At 37.0% G+C, this 15,928-nt stretch overlaps 1 long non-coding RNA gene across 1 annotated transcript in view; it reads right to left on the bottom strand.

Moving 5' to 3' along the window:
* LOC132593730 (uncharacterized) overlaps window positions 1-15,928 on the bottom strand; it is a 103,845-nt gene that overhangs the window by 31,142 nt on the left and 56,775 nt on the right. The window contains exon 3 of the long non-coding RNA XR_009559501.1: window positions 13,800-13,938. This is a non-coding gene — a long non-coding RNA (uncharacterized lncRNA). The remainder of the gene's footprint in view (window positions 1-13,799; window positions 13,939-15,928) is intronic.

Genomic DNA, 15,928 nt, shown 5'->3' on the forward strand with positions numbered 1-15,928 from the left:
AAAACACAGAGCATCCCAAACAAGATGAACCCAAACAGACCTACTCTAAGACATATCATAATTAAAATGTCAAAAGTTAAAGATGAAAAAGAGGATTCTGAAGGCAGCAAGGGAAAAACAAAGAGTCAGTTACAAGGAAGCCCCCATAAGGTTATCAGCTGATTTCTCTACAGAAACTTGGTGGGCCAGAAGGAAGTGGCAAAATATATTCAAAGTCTTGAAAGGGAAAAATCTGCAACCTAGAATACCAGCAAGCTCTATCCAGCAAGATTATCATTTAGGATAGAAGGAGACATAAAGAATTTCTCAGAGAGGCAAAAACTCAAAAAATAAAGCAATACTATACCTACCCTAAAGGAAATATTGAATGGTCTTCTCTAAATAGAAAAAAGCAAGAATCTATAGGAAAGGGGAAAATCTCAACAATTCATCAAAAAATAAAATACCTAAGAATAAACCTAACCAAGGAGGTGAAAGGCTTATACACTGAGAACTACAAAACATTAATAAAGGAAATTAAAGATGATTCAAGCAAATGGAAAGATATACCATGTTCTTGGATTGGAAGAATTAATATAGTTTAAATGGTCATACTACCCAAAGCAATATACAGATTTAATGTGATCCCTATCAAATTACCCATGATATTTTTCACAGAACTAGAACAAATTATACTAGAACTTATATGGAACCACAAAAAACCCAGAATTGCAAAAGTAATTTTGAGGAAAAAGAACAAAGCTGAAAGCATAACCTTTCCACACATCAAACAATACTACAAAACTACAGTAATCAAAACAGCATGGTGTTGGCACAAAAACAGACATATGGGTCAATGGAACAGAATAGAGAGCTCAGAATAAACACACATGCCTACAGTCAGTTAATATTTGACAAAGGAGGCAAGAATACACAATGAAGAAAAGACAGTCTCTGCAGCAAGTAGTGTTGGGAAAGCTGGACAGCCACATGCAAATCAATGAAGTAAGAGCACTCCCTCAAACCATATACAAAAATAAACTCAAAATGGCTTAAAGACTAAAATATAAGACATGACACTGTAAAACTACTAGAAGAGAACATAGGCAAAACATTCTCTGACATAAATTGTAGCAATATTTTCTTAGGTCAGTCTCCCAAAGCAAAAGAAATAAAAGCAAAAAGAAACAAATGGGACCTAATCAAACTTACAAGCTTTTGCACAGCAAAGGAAACCATAAACAAAACGAAGAGAAAGCCTATGGGTTGGGAGAAAATATTTGCAAATTGTGTGACCGACAAGGGCTTAATTTCCAATATATGCAAACAGCTCATACGACTCAATAAAAAAAACAAACAACCCAATCAAAACAGGGGCAGAAGTCCTAAATAGACATTTCGCCAAAGAAGATGTACAGAGGTCCATCAGGCACATGAAAAGAAGCATAACATCACTAATTACTAAAGAAATGCAAATCAAGACTACAATGAGGTACCACCTCACACAGGTCAGAATGGTCATCATCAAAAAGTCTACAAATAATAAATGCTGGAGGGGATGTGGAAAAAAAGAGAACCCTCCTACACTGTTGGTGGGAATGTAAATTGGTGTAGCCACTATGGAAAACAGTATGGAGGTTCCTTAAAAAACTAAAAATAGAGTTACATATGATCCAGCAATCCCACTCCTGGGCATATATCTGGAAAAGACAAGAACTCTAAATCAAAAAGATACATGCACCCCAATGTTCATAGCAGCACTATTTACAATAGCCAAGACATGGAAATAACATAAGTGTCCATCAACAGATGAGTGGATAAAGAAGATGTGGCATATATATGGTGAAATATTACTTATAAAAAAAATGAAATAATGCCATTTGCAGCAACATGGATGGACCTAGAGATTATCATACTAAGTGAAGTAAATCAGACAGAAGAAGATAAATAATAGTATATGATATCACTTATAAGTGGAATCTAAAAAATAGTGCAAATGAACTTATTTACAAAACAGAAACAGACTCACAGGCATAGAAAACAAATTTATGGTTACCAAAGGGGAAGCGGAGGAGAGATAAATTAGGAGTATGGGATTAACAGACACACAATACCATATATAAAATAAACAACAAGGATTTACTGTATAGCACAGGGAACTATATTCAATATCTTGTAATAACCTATAATGGAAAATAATCAAAAACGTATATATATATATATATATATATCTGAATCACTTTGCTGTAAACCTGAAAGTAACACAATATTGTAGATCAACTATATTTCAATAAAAAGAAATTTTTAAAAAGAAACAGGATAGAGTTGTGCATAAACTAATTTCTCTTTGGATCACAGATCTGTTTTCCTTATGTCTGATTGCCACACTTGTCTTCAGAATGTAATCTCAGAACTGAGGTTTAACTTAAAACTTTTACTTTCTTTTTCATCCAACTTGAATTCCTAAAACAATTTTAGTTATATTTTACATTTTGAAAAGATCACTTCACGTTAAACATGATAATCAGATCAGTGGATTAGAATCTACAACTCAGCCCTTTAAGGAAGAACTTCAGAAGGGACAAACGAATTATGACAGCAGAAAAGCAGAGCTGATGTGGGACAACACAAAATGCAAGACTAAATTATGCTGAAAGTTATACTAAAGAAATTGGCATAATTATGAAAGATTAGGGTGTTGAATCAGCAGTACCAAGCAGTAAGAGGTGGTTTATATTTCCCTCCTTTGTCATTAATCCTCTGCCCACCCTCAGCCTCCTCAGTCAAATACTTAATTTCCTAATTTATGAAGAAAAATTAGGACCAATTGGGAGAACAGGAGAATCAGAAAACTTCCATGTTTATCCATTCTCACAAGCAACTCATTAGTTTCAGAAATGTGTTTCTTCTCTAAAATTGCACTTCCCATCTTTCATAGAGCCTACTTCCCACACTACCTCCTGCCATTTCTGTCACTCTCCACTGGACCTTTTTTTTTTTCCCAAAACCCGGATTTTCCTTAAAAATAAAATTCCTTTATTTGATCTGTTCTTCCCTTCTAATCCTTTTCCTGAAAAATTATTCTACAGTGCCTCTACTCTTGTTACCAATTTTGTCCTTAATCATTTTAAGTTTGGTGTCAGAATTAACGATTTTCTAAGGTTGAAAGGAAAAATTATGCCTCAGATATTCCTCAAATTCCTCTACAGTGAAGATGTTAAGTACACATGTATCATGAATAAAAACTTTCATTGATGATGGGGGACCTTATTACCTATCGAGGCAATGTATTTCATCTCCAGACCATTCTATCAGATAGTTCTTTCCTATATGAAATAAAATTGTTGTTAAGGCAGGACAAGAAAATTTTGACATAAAATTCTCTCTCTGCCTTTTTTAAGCCACTACTCCCTCCTCTGCAGTGTGCATTGTACATCTGCATTATACATTAACTAGATCTCCTTAGAAGACACAGGAATGCCTGCTTGCCAAAAACAAGCAATATCTTCCTGGGGCCAGCAAGGTAACTCCTTAGAAGATAACGTTCCTTTCTCAATCCTGTAAGGGGTCATGATGATTCACTATTTGCCTTGTTGGCCTATGTAAACTGTCAGTATGTTACTTTGTTGTCTCAAAAGCTTATATAACTGTGCTTTCACCTCTAATGGACAGAACAATCCTCAGAGCTTTCTGAAAGACTGTCTCCCAGGTTATAATCTTCAGCTTGACTAGAATAAAGTTATCCATTTCTTTCTTAGATTGACTGTTGATTAATTTTTTTTCGATGACACCAACACTTACACTGATTTTAAAAATCTATTTCCCTGTTGTATGTATCTATTGGTCCAAACCTTGGAACAGTATTGTTAAAAAGAAAACCACAGGCCCAAAATGGAGTCACTTGACCCAGGCTCACATCAACAAACTGGGGTTTAATACCTAAACTAATTGCAGTTTCAGCCTTCTCTAGGAATGTAATCTTAACTGGTCAATATGGAATTATCTGGTCAGCACCAGTGAGGTAATCTGCCACATAGACCCTTTTTGTTCCCAAAAGGAAAATGACCTCACCCAAAACAATCCTTTTGTTTGTTTGTTTATGACTTCTTTGTCCTATCTTTAAAAACCTTTCCCTTTCTGTAGCCCTTTGGAGCCCCTCTCTAGTCACTAGATGAGATGCTGCCTGACTTATGAATCATTTAATAAAACCAATTAGATCTTTAAAATTTACTCAGTTGAATTTTGTTATTTAAGATTATGGAATAAATCTAATCTCTCTTCCATATGACAGCCCTTTATATGTTTCCAAGCAACTTCTGTTCCTGATGACTTTTTTTTTTTCCTGCTTCAACATAATCCCTCTTTCCTTCAATGGCTATTTAAGAAGAGGCATGATCTCTATTCCTCTTAAAGTATGGTACCCATAACTGCACACAGTGCTCCTAATCTAGTTAGGTCTTACCGGAACGGTTGGGATATCTCTTCCCTTATAGCTAATATACTAAAAACCTATTTTTAGCAGTCACATTTCATTGCTGAATTGATATCTAACTATTACCTAAAAATCCTTTGTCTTTTTATATCTATGCTATTTTGCCTTATTTCTACTTGGGTTTTTAGGCCCATATATAACAATTTGCCTTTATCTCTCTTAAATTAATTTTTCTAACTTCATCCCTAGTTCCAGTCATTCAATATAGTTTTGGTTCCTAAATCTGGAATCTCCCAGCTTTTCATCCACAAATTTCACAAAGTTGCTCTTGGTAATTTTATCCATCAACTTTTCATTTTACTAACTAAAATGTTGAGTGATTCTGGGCCAAAGTCTGGAAAATGCCACAGGCTTCCTCCCATTAACTTGACAAAGCTCAATTAATCATCACTATTTAGGTACACCCATTCATATAGTCACTAATGAACATAATTGAAATATTTTTAGTGTTTACATATTATTTATCATAAAGAATATGAAATCTACAAGTTTAATCAAAATAATTTCTATGTCCAGGTTAGTTTTTAAAAAGTATTGGCTTGCTTTTTCAATCTAAAATGTGTATTTAGGGACTTCCCTAGTGGTGCAGTGGTTAAGAATCCACCTGCCAATGGAGGGGACACGGGTTCAAGCCCTGGTCCAGGAAGATCCCACATGCCACAGAGCAACTAAGCCCATGCGCCACAACTACTGAGCCTGCGCTCTAGAGCCCGCAAGCCACAACTACTGAGCCTGCGTACCACTGAGGCAAGAGACAGATGGGCTCCAGGCTAGGCATTTACAACTGGCCTCCTGTTCACACCTCCTGGGGTGAGAAGAAGATGAGCTCCAGGCTGGACATTCATTACCAGCTCCCTGTTTACATTTCCTGAAGAAAGAGACAAACGGGCTCCAGACTACATATTTATGACCAGACTCCTGTCTATATTTCGAGATCTGCACTTCGATATAAGAAACAACAACAGGAATAGGGTAAATAACCGGACATTGGACACTTTTATGGCAGGGACAGAGAGGGGGTAAACGCTGTTCAAAGATCAAGAGGTCATACATTTCCCATCCTTGGGCAAGGGAAACATTGCACATATGCAGGAAAGTTCCTTGGGGGTCAAAAAGGAGGGGGCACCACCCCATAATATGTGATGCTAAGGCCATCCCATACGCCTCTGGGTTGTAATCCATCTTGGAAAAATGTTGCGCACACATGTTGGGGAGGGTCCTAAGGTAGGTCAGGTGTGGAAAAAGAAACCAGATAATTGGCCAAAGGTAAACAAAGACCGGGAAGAAATGCCCTATATAAATGACTTAACCGCCTGTTTGCTGCACTCCTCCTCATTAGGGAGGATGCCCACACACTTTCTCTCCGGGTGTGCATCTCTGCCTTGCTTCTATCTTAACTAAACAAACAGTTTCTTTGTGTGCTCTCCCACTTGTGTTGTGCTATGTCTCTAATAATAAACTTTGTACCTGTTTCTACAGCTTTGCCTCCGTGAGTAATGCATTTTTCACTGGGGGCAAAAGCCAGGGGGTGTGGTGGCTAGGATTTCTGGTTTTCATCCAGGCTATCCAGGTTCAGTTCCTGGGCAGGGAATTAAGATGTCACTTCATGCCACCACTTATTGCTGCCTCTCCAAGATCACCACAACTACTGAAGCCCGCACGCCTAGAGCCCGTGCTCCGCAACAAGAGAAGCCACCGCAGTGAGAAGCCTGCACACTGCAAAGAAGAGTAGCCCCCGCTCGCCGCAACTAGAGAAAGCCCGTGCACAGCAATGAAGACCCAAAGCAGCCAAAACTAACTAAATAAATGTGTATTTCAATGTAAGCACACTTTTTTTTTTATTGGCAAGGAGTACATTAAAATATTAAAAGAGACATGTCTCCTCTCCTTTCATAGAAACAATATGGTATTGCTCAGGCCCTGCTTATAAAATCTAGGTGCAAGACATTATGGCCACCAAAATCTCACAATTTAAGGGTACCAATTGTATAAAGAATCCCCAAGTTTAATTTATCTAAAAAAAATTAAGAAAATTAAAGGCTAAACAGAAGACAATTTTAAAATAAGTATAAATAATACTCTTAGAGAGATTTGAGTGGATATATCTTTAAAACTAGAATTTACTATGAAATAGGAACAACTAGAAAATTTTAAAACTAGGATCCTCAAAATAATAATCCAGAAACTGTTCATTCATGAAAACTGTACCACTTATTTTTATTTTATTTTATTTTTTATTTTTTTTTTGCGGTACACGGGCCTCTCACTGCTGTGGCCTCGCCCGTTGTGGAGCACAGCCTTCGGACCCGCAGGCTCAGTGGCCATGGCTCATGGGCCCAGCTGCTCTGTGGCATGTGGGATCTTCCCAGACCGGGGCATGAACTCATGTCCCCTGCATTGGCAGGCGGACTCTCAACCACTGCGCTACCAGGGAAGCCCTGTACCACTTCTTATTCAACTACTGACCTAGGTAGTTTGTTATGGTAGATAACCAGTCCAAAGTTCCAACTTCCATCACCTTTGGTTGATTCCTTTTTGCAGATATTCAGAAACCCTGAGGGAACTTATGAACAGAATAGCTGCAAGTACTTTTCATTTCCTGTTTGAAGTCTCTTCCCCTCACTAAGATCACTGAGCTCTCTCACCTTACCCTCCCTCCCTCATATTTGTTTCTGAGGCATTCTCCAAGTAGTTTACAACACTCAAAGTGTTGAAAAAAAGGATGCACTCACTAAGAAAGGCTCTAACTGGCAGGATGACCACCACCCTTGTTTCCACCTCTGCCCCTTAGTAGAATGGCACAAAGTTTAAAGGGGTAAGGGGAATAAAAGGTTGAAAATTTTTCTCTATTATTGAGGGGATAGCCTTATCACAAACAAAGGAGAGATATTTCACCCAGGCCCCCTACAAAGGTTAATTGACTCAAAATTCTAAATTTCTTCTATTCCCAGAAGTGCATTAACAGTTTAGAATCTTAGGCTTATTATGAACAATGGAGCTGAATCTACCCTAAGGGAGGAAGGTGGAAACTAGTCCTGGGAGCCTGGCCCACTTATCTGTTAAGCGCAAAAGGCTCAGAGCCTAAGGCCCATGAAAATGTTTTAAATTTAATTTCTTTTAAAATTAGGAGGAAAAAAAATGACTATAACAAAAACTAATACAAGCAGTTGTAAAATATACATTTTAAAATAGTTTTTATATATGGAGAAGCCTATGAAAGTCCTAAAGCAGCTCTAATTGAGCAGCAGCTTCCCTGTTGCTCTGAGGGTCGATGGTGGTTTGGGAAGTTTTCTTGGGTTGAAAAGACTGGACCCTTGCAAGCACAGTACTCCAGAGGAACCAGGATGGGGGTGTGGGGCAGGAGAGTGGATAGCAATGGATAGTTGGGCTTGCCCAGGTCAGGCAGGACCAGTACCCAATAGCACCAGCATATAGCAGAAAGAGCAAGAGGAAGGACAGTGAGTACCATGGGTTAAAGGTATGGTCTTTGGAGCATGAGCATTCTCCCTATTCTGCCTGCCAGGTTGGGCATAAATTTTAGGATCCTGAAGAAAGAGTAAGATTCAGAATTCCCACCAACCCTATCAGGTAAGGGCCTGAGTCAGTTTAATTAATTTAGAAACATAAATAGATGTATCTTGTTCCTAAGCGTAATAGACAAATTCACTCCTGATACACAAACTTATTGGGGAAAAGGCTTTTTGAAGAAAGAAATGTTTCATCTTTCATATTGGTAACAGTTTTAGGAGTAAATAGAATTGCCAGGGAAGAAATGTCCTCTATCACAGGTTCTTCTCAGTCTTTGACAGCATAATTCCAGGGAGTATTTTCCCCTCCAGAAATATTGTACTTGGAGGAAAAAACCAGGTTTGTGATTCTGAACCTGCAGGAGATGCAGACTTCAAAGCCTTCTGTATTTAGGCTGATGGGGTACAGGACACATTACTCTAAAATATAACATCTTGGCATATAAAATATCTTAAGCTGAAGGAGTTTGAGAAAACAGCAGAAGGTCACTCTGAAGGCCTCCTCACCCTTCTTTGCTAAAACAGGTCATAAAACTCCCATGTGAAATGTACCCTCTCTGTATCAGGAGGAAGGAAGAGCTTCTTACCAGAGACAGGGAATTTAGGGCCAAGAAATCTGTACAAACACGTATTGTTAAACTAACCCTTATCTGTCTTCATCATTTACTACCCCTAACCCAAACCCCTTTGTATTGTCACTTCTTCACAAATTTATTTTTTGTCTAAAAGGCATGAAACCTCCCTGTCTTGCTCACTTCCTCATTCTCTTGTGAAGGTTCACATGTATATGTAAAAAATTAGTAGAATTTATATACTTTTCTCCTGTTAAACTGTCTTGTCAGTTTAATGTTCAGACCTAGCCAGGGACCCTAAGAAGATGGAGGAACAGTTTTTCCTTCCTCCCCTACAAGGTATTTCAAAGTACTATGAGATAACACAGTTACTTTATTCCTAAAGTAATGTCTATCTGAAGTATGCTATTTCCTGAGCATTGATCAACATGAAACTTCTTTTAGATTACTTCCCTTTTCTCCATTAGAAGTCATATTATCATTCTTGCCACAGTCATTGTGTAAAGAGAATTACACTGGGTTAAATGAAGAAAACCAACTGTCTAACATATTTCTGTGATGAAAGCAAAGTAGAGAATGTCAGCTATATCTGTATTAATCTATTTACTAGTAAATATGCTCTTTAAAGAGAACTACCTTAGAAGGCTTATTTTGTCACTAATTCAAAAGCAACTTTTGCTAATGATATTATGAATCCTTTTTGTTTATTTTAATGATTCACAAATGAAATCAAGGAGCTAGACCTGCACAGGCATTTTCCATCAAAGAATGCAAAAAGAAAAGAAAATTGGTTGGAACACTGAAAATTGCCCTGAGTGTATTGTATGACCACTAAAGACAATTAGAATTTAAAAAAATCAGTTAACTAGAAATTTTATTTGCCATAGTGCTATTACTTTATTAAGCACTTAACAGTTAAATTTTTCTTTAAACTTGAAGTATATTTACTACTGATGTTGGGAAAATATAATTAAAAACAAAATATTTTCCCTGCCCAGAAGTTCTCTTCCACAAAGTAAGTAGAGAAATAAAAGTTTAGTTATTGAATAAGCATTAAATTACAATGTGATAGGCATCACAGTCAGCTCTCTAAAAGATAAAAATAAATGTTACCCTTCTACGTAGCCAAGCAGATACAACCTATTCATGTACCTCCTCAAGATAAACAATAACTAGTTCTCAAGTAAGAGGACTTGCCAGCACTGTTTGTCATATATATTTCATCCTAGACTTACCTGGTCAAATTGGGGTGAACTTCTGTGTTAGCTAATTCTCTGTTAGCTGTGTTAGCTAATTTCCAAAGGAACAATAAACTTTTCATATCTTATGATACAAGATAGTTTTGCAACTTGGAGCCATGTGTCCCCCCTCCCCCAAGTTAGGCCCTGACCCTTTCACAGAAACTAAGAAATGGGGCACAGTCTTCTTTGATGATTACATTTCTAAGAGATGCCCCCCCGCCCCCCCCCGCCCCCCCCCCGCCCCGTCTTCAGAAAAACATTTCTGGGTTATATAGTTACCAAAGGCCTATTTAGTCTCCAAAAGGATTTATGTACATTTGAAAGAGACGAGAAAATGTTTACAATACTGTTTTCTAAAGTAAATGTTCTGAGTCAAAAAAAAAAAATGAGGGGAGGAAACTATCTTCAACAGGGAGAATTAAGCCTTTTAAAAATATCTGTATTTGTCCTGACACTAATTAAACAAAATTAGGCATTTTTGAAAGCAAGGAAACTGGGCTACTTATTTCACGATGTACAAGTAATGTCATTTTGAGGAAGACCTTACCTCAAAAAAATTACTTTTTCCTGGCTGAGTGAAACAATGATCTAGCAAACAAACAAACAAACAAAAGACAATTACAGATTACAAACAGAGCGAAAAATTAAATGAACAAGGTCTTGTGAGAAAGAATTTGAGTGTGAGGTGGAAAAAATTAATTTGCTCGGGGTGGTAGGAAACACATCTCTTAGCAAGTGGCACTTCACAATGCAATACTATGGAGGAGAATGAGCCAGCCATGCTAATGAGTGGAGGAAGAGCTTTCCAGGCAAAAAGAAGAGCTGGGGGCAATATGGAGAAGGGTGGTATGAGATAGTCGGAGGATAAATACAGTCCAGAACGTGAAGTGTATTTAGGAGTTTAATTTTATTCTAAACATGATGGAAAACGGCTGAAGAGTTTTAAGGAAAAATTTATGCCCACTGATGGCTCGGTGAAGAGTGGATTGTGGAGGAGGGGAGAGGCAAGAATGAGACTCCCCTCAGAAAGCCTTGACTAGAGTGGGACAGTTTAGACAGAGAGACGAATAGATTCAATATGCATTTTAGAGTTAGAACCAATACAATTTAGTGATGGATTATATATGAGGGAAGGGAAGAATTAAGGATTACTACTAGGTTTTGAACCTAAGTAGTTTAGTAGATAGGAAAGAGAATAGGAAGAAATTTTGTTTTGATTTGATTTGGTTTTGGTTAATGCTTGGTTTGGGGGAATGGAATAAGGAGATCTGTTTCAGATATAATAAATTTGAGAAGACTTTGGACAGCCACTTGGAGATATCAAGTAAGCCGTTGTCTGGAAAGCATGAAAGAGCACCAGACCAGAGATTTAAATGTGAGAGAGATAATTAGCAGAGAGATGGTCTTTTCAACTGGAATGGTTAAGAATAACATAGCAGCTAATTTTTTTGACTGCTTACTCTGTACAAAGCTTACATTATCAAATGTTTTAGCAAATATCATTAATTCTGAAAACACCAGGAACATAGTACTACGATTATCCCTACAATATAGATGAGGAAACTGAGATTAGGAGAGGTTATGGAGGTGTAAGTGATTTTCCCTAGGTCACCCAGATATTAATTTGCAGATTCTAGGAAGAATTCTGCTGAATCAAACAGCAGAACCACCTGACCTACTTAATCAGCTCTTGAACCCTTTCTGTTACTAAATAGATTCTTCTTCTTTCATTTGCAAAATCCTTGATGACACATTTGAGCAGCTGCTATAAAGAAACCCAACATTGTATTATTTTACACTAAAATAAATGTCATCCCAACCAAAAGGGCAAATAGCAACTATGAGCAAGACTCACAGATAAATCAGTCATTGGTGGTATCAGAATTAATTCATCTTTATTGGGCCCCTTGTATAGAAATTTATGTGTTGGGACTATGCAGCCTAGAAAGAATTACAGTGTGGACCTGTGTTCTCAAGTTACCTATATTCTAGTTGTAGAGGAAAATACAAACATACAGGACAGTAAAAAATGATGATGATAGATAGATAGATAGATGGATAGATAGATAAATGTAGGGATATATATGCCAAAGGGTGGCAGACACATCATTGAGTCATTAAACAAAATTTACTGAAATCCTTTGTGTGCCAGTCACTGTTCAAGGACTTAGCATATAGGTACATCAGGAAACAAGACAGACACACACACAAGTCTCTTTAGTCTTTTTAATCCTTGACAGCCCACTCACCCTTCCTAGATCTTTTACATGCATATCACACGCTGTGTGATCTCAATTTCAGAGTGGTCTTCAGAGGCAAAGAGCCCAGCTGGCAAAGTACATTCAGAAAGAAGGACCCAGACTGTACCTTTTAAAACCAAAATTATTATTTTTGCATTATTCCCCAGCTTTTGACTAGAATGCTCTTTATTATTATTATTATTGCTTCATGAATTTTGCCAAATGGTGGACTTAAAAAAAAAGATATGTTGAAGACCTAACCCCTGGAATCTGTTCAAGTGACCTTTTTTGGAAAAAAGATCTTTGAAGATGTCATTAAATTAAGAAAGTTGAGATGAGGCCATCCTAGATTGACTCGATGGGCCCTAAATCCAATGACAAGGTGTCCTTATAAAAGGTAAGAGAAGACACAGATGGAAGAGGAGAAGGCTATATGAAGACAGAAGCAGAAACTGGAGTGACGTATGCATAAGCCAAGGATGCCAGGAGCCACCAAAACCTGGGAGAAGCAAAGAAGGATTCTCCCCAATAGCCTTTGGAGGAAATGTGGTCTTGTGGACAACATAATTTTGGACTTCTGGGCTCCAGACCTATGAAAGAATAAATTTATGTTTTGTTCCTAAACCACCAAGTTTTTGGCAATGTGTTAGTGTCAGCCCTATGGCCCTAATATACTACATTTTAAAAAATAGGCTTTATTTTTTACCATAGTTTATGATTTCTAGAAAATATGAGAAAATAGTACATAGAATCCCAAATATCCTGTACTCAGTTTTCCCTATTATTAACATCTGATATTAGTATGATACATTTGTTACAATTAATGAACCTACATTGATATATTATTATTAACTAAAGTCTACAGTTGATTCAGATTCCTTTAGTTTTTACCTAATATCCATTTTCTGCTCCATGATCTCATCCAGAATAACACATTACACTTAATCCTGTCTCCTTAGGCTTTTGTGCATTTTTTGACCCAGGAATTCAACATCCAAGAATCACTCTAAGGTAATAATCATAGGTGTGTGAAGATTAAGCCACAATGATGTTCACTGAGGCATTGTCTAAAAATTATTGAGGAGTCAAAGACCTTTTGCTTATATGGCATTATATCTATCCATAGTATTTGCTATAGTGGAAATTAAAACTGAGGAATAAAATCGTTTTAAAATAAAAATAATATGCCCATTACTTCTTAATGAAAAATAATTATATTTTCCAAAATGAAAAATAATTGATGAGAAGAGCGACATTGTTTTACATTTTTGCAAATGTTTTAATGTTTAAAGAAGGTAAATAGAAGAGTGTTGGGTTCCCATATATGTATTCAATCAGTTGCAAAATCACATATCATGTAGCTTCTGGAAATCTCCTCTGTGAGAGTAAGAAATGCAATAACATCTTAGAATTATAATGAAAATATGTCTGACCCCCTGAAAGGGTCACAGGGAGTCTCATTGTCATACTTTGAGAAATGCTGGCCTAAAACAACAAAAAGTGTGAAACATAAAAATATCAAATAATAGAGGATATCATTAAATGATCCTCTATGCTACTAGGTAAGAACCACACAATTCTTTGTTGAATGGAAACCACAATTTTTTCTCTTTTTTTTTTGTCTTCTTACTCTCTTATTATGCTAACAGAGGCACTTCCTCCTTCTAAGACTAATTTTTTTGTTTCTCCATTTCTCCTCCAGCTTGTTGGAGTGCTGTTTTTCCTCTCATGCCATTCCAACCACTCACCTCTTCAGGCTCCTTCCAGTAGTAATTAAACGGCTCAGGACTTTCTCATATTTTTTTAATCTACCTCTTTCCATCTACTTCTCTCTTTCTCCTTCCTCTTTCCATTACAGCCAGATTTCTTTTTTTCCCCCTCTGTTTTCTAAAGTAATAACATAAAAATTAAAAATTACAGTTATATACAGTATACAAAGTGAAAGTACACATGATCACTAACCCCCACCAAAATAACCACAATTCACAGTCTAGTATTAGATTTCCAGATTTTGTTTTTCCATAAACTGCTTACGTATCCTGTTCTGAAACTTACTTCTTAAACATTTTTATATCAGTACTTATAAATTTACATCATTATTTTAAACCACTGTATGATATTCCATTATGCAATGTACCAATATTTATTCTATTCCCTATTGAAGGACATTGTAATTTTTCCAACTTTCTGCTCTTGGAAACAATGTGAAAAGGTATATTTACTTTTGTACTTTTATAAGTAAATATTATGTCCAGAAATTGAACTACTTGGATCAAAGAATAGGAACATTTTAAGTGTTAGTAAATATTGGCAAATTCCCTCCTAAGAGTTTGTATCAATTAACACTCCCACCAATAGCTTAAGTTAATTATGGCCAGACTTCTTAAAAGAACTGTTTATAGCAATTCTCATTTTTGTACCTCCCTAGCCATTCTCTTTTCACTCCTCAGCCCAGTTAATCTGGTTTCCGTCTGAACCACTCCCCTGAAATTTCTCTTGCCAAAAAACACTAACACATCCTCTGAGTTTCTAAGTCCAGGGGAAGTTTTTCAGTCCTTCTCCTATTTGCTGTGGTTGACCATTCTCTCCTTTATGAATGGTTCTCTTCCCTTTTGTGACACAACACGTCCCTAGTTTTTCTGCTACATTTGGTCCTCTCCTTGTCAAGTTCTTACTCAATTCAGTCTGAGCCTTGTTATCTTCTCATTCTATACCCTTTCTCTGTTCTACCTCATCCCCCTCTATGGTCTTAATTGTCATCTAGACCTCAATGACTCCCAAAGTCAGCCCTTTCTCCTAAACTCCAGATTTGCTTCATACTAGGCCCACCCACTTGAATGTTCCTCAGAAAACTCCACATTCTAAAACTGACCTTTTCATTCCTCACTGCAACACATACCCCAAGCTTGCTTTCCTTCTTATGTTTCATATCTCAGCAAATAATACCACCATCTATCAAGTTAAGCTTTATTCTTCTCTCCCTTGCCTTCTCCTCCCTCTACTCTTGAACTCCCCATCATTCATATCCAACTAATCATGTCTTGTCAACTCTATTTCCAAAGATATATTTTCAATCTGACAACTTTTTCCATCCCCGTTTCATTATCATACTTCAGATCAACTGCATCTCTTTATATACTCATCTGATATTTAAAAAGTAAACCCATCCAAGTCACCCTCTGACTTAAAACACACAATGATTTTTCATTATGCTTAGAAAAAAAATCTACAAGGTCTGAGTGTGCTGATCTCTCTGCTCTCATGTAACACAGCCTTCTTGCTGGTTCTACTGAGGTTCACTGGCATCCTTTCTCTTTCTTTCACAAATAGTGCCTTTCTTGACAGGAATCTTCTGGCATCTTCTCACTCTTTCAATCTTAGCTCATCTCTCATCTCCTCAGAAAGGCCTTCCCTAAGCACCATATATAAAGTACGGTTCCCAGTTAAGCTCTCTTAAATCACCGCATGTATTCCTTTTGAACCATTTCTCAAACTGTAAACATTTTGTTTAACTATTTATTATCTTTTGCTTTGCCTCCACTAAATAGATTTCATACACTTAGGTGGGAACCATGTTTGACTCATAAGTATTTTAGGGCCTACCATCTCCTAGTAGTTTGAAAAATTATTTGTTGAATATTGAATACATGAATGATTGCTTCTTCCCCAATACATTTTCCAAACTGAAACCAGAGGTATCTTTCTAGAGCACAAGCTAGGTCTGTCCCTCCACCTTTGAAAACACTTTGTTGGCTTTCCATTACCCCAGGATACAAGCTCTTCAAATTCTGGCTTCTGCTTTCCTTTCCTTCCTCTCATCCCTCTAAATTCTTCTTGTTCAACTTGATCCACCCGAATTATCAACAGTTCCATAAAT

Source organism: Globicephala melas, chromosome 17 (genome assembly GCF_963455315.2).
Source record: "Globicephala melas chromosome 17, mGloMel1.2, whole genome shotgun sequence".
Classification (NCBI taxonomy): domain Eukaryota; kingdom Metazoa; phylum Chordata; class Mammalia; order Artiodactyla; family Delphinidae; genus Globicephala; species Globicephala melas.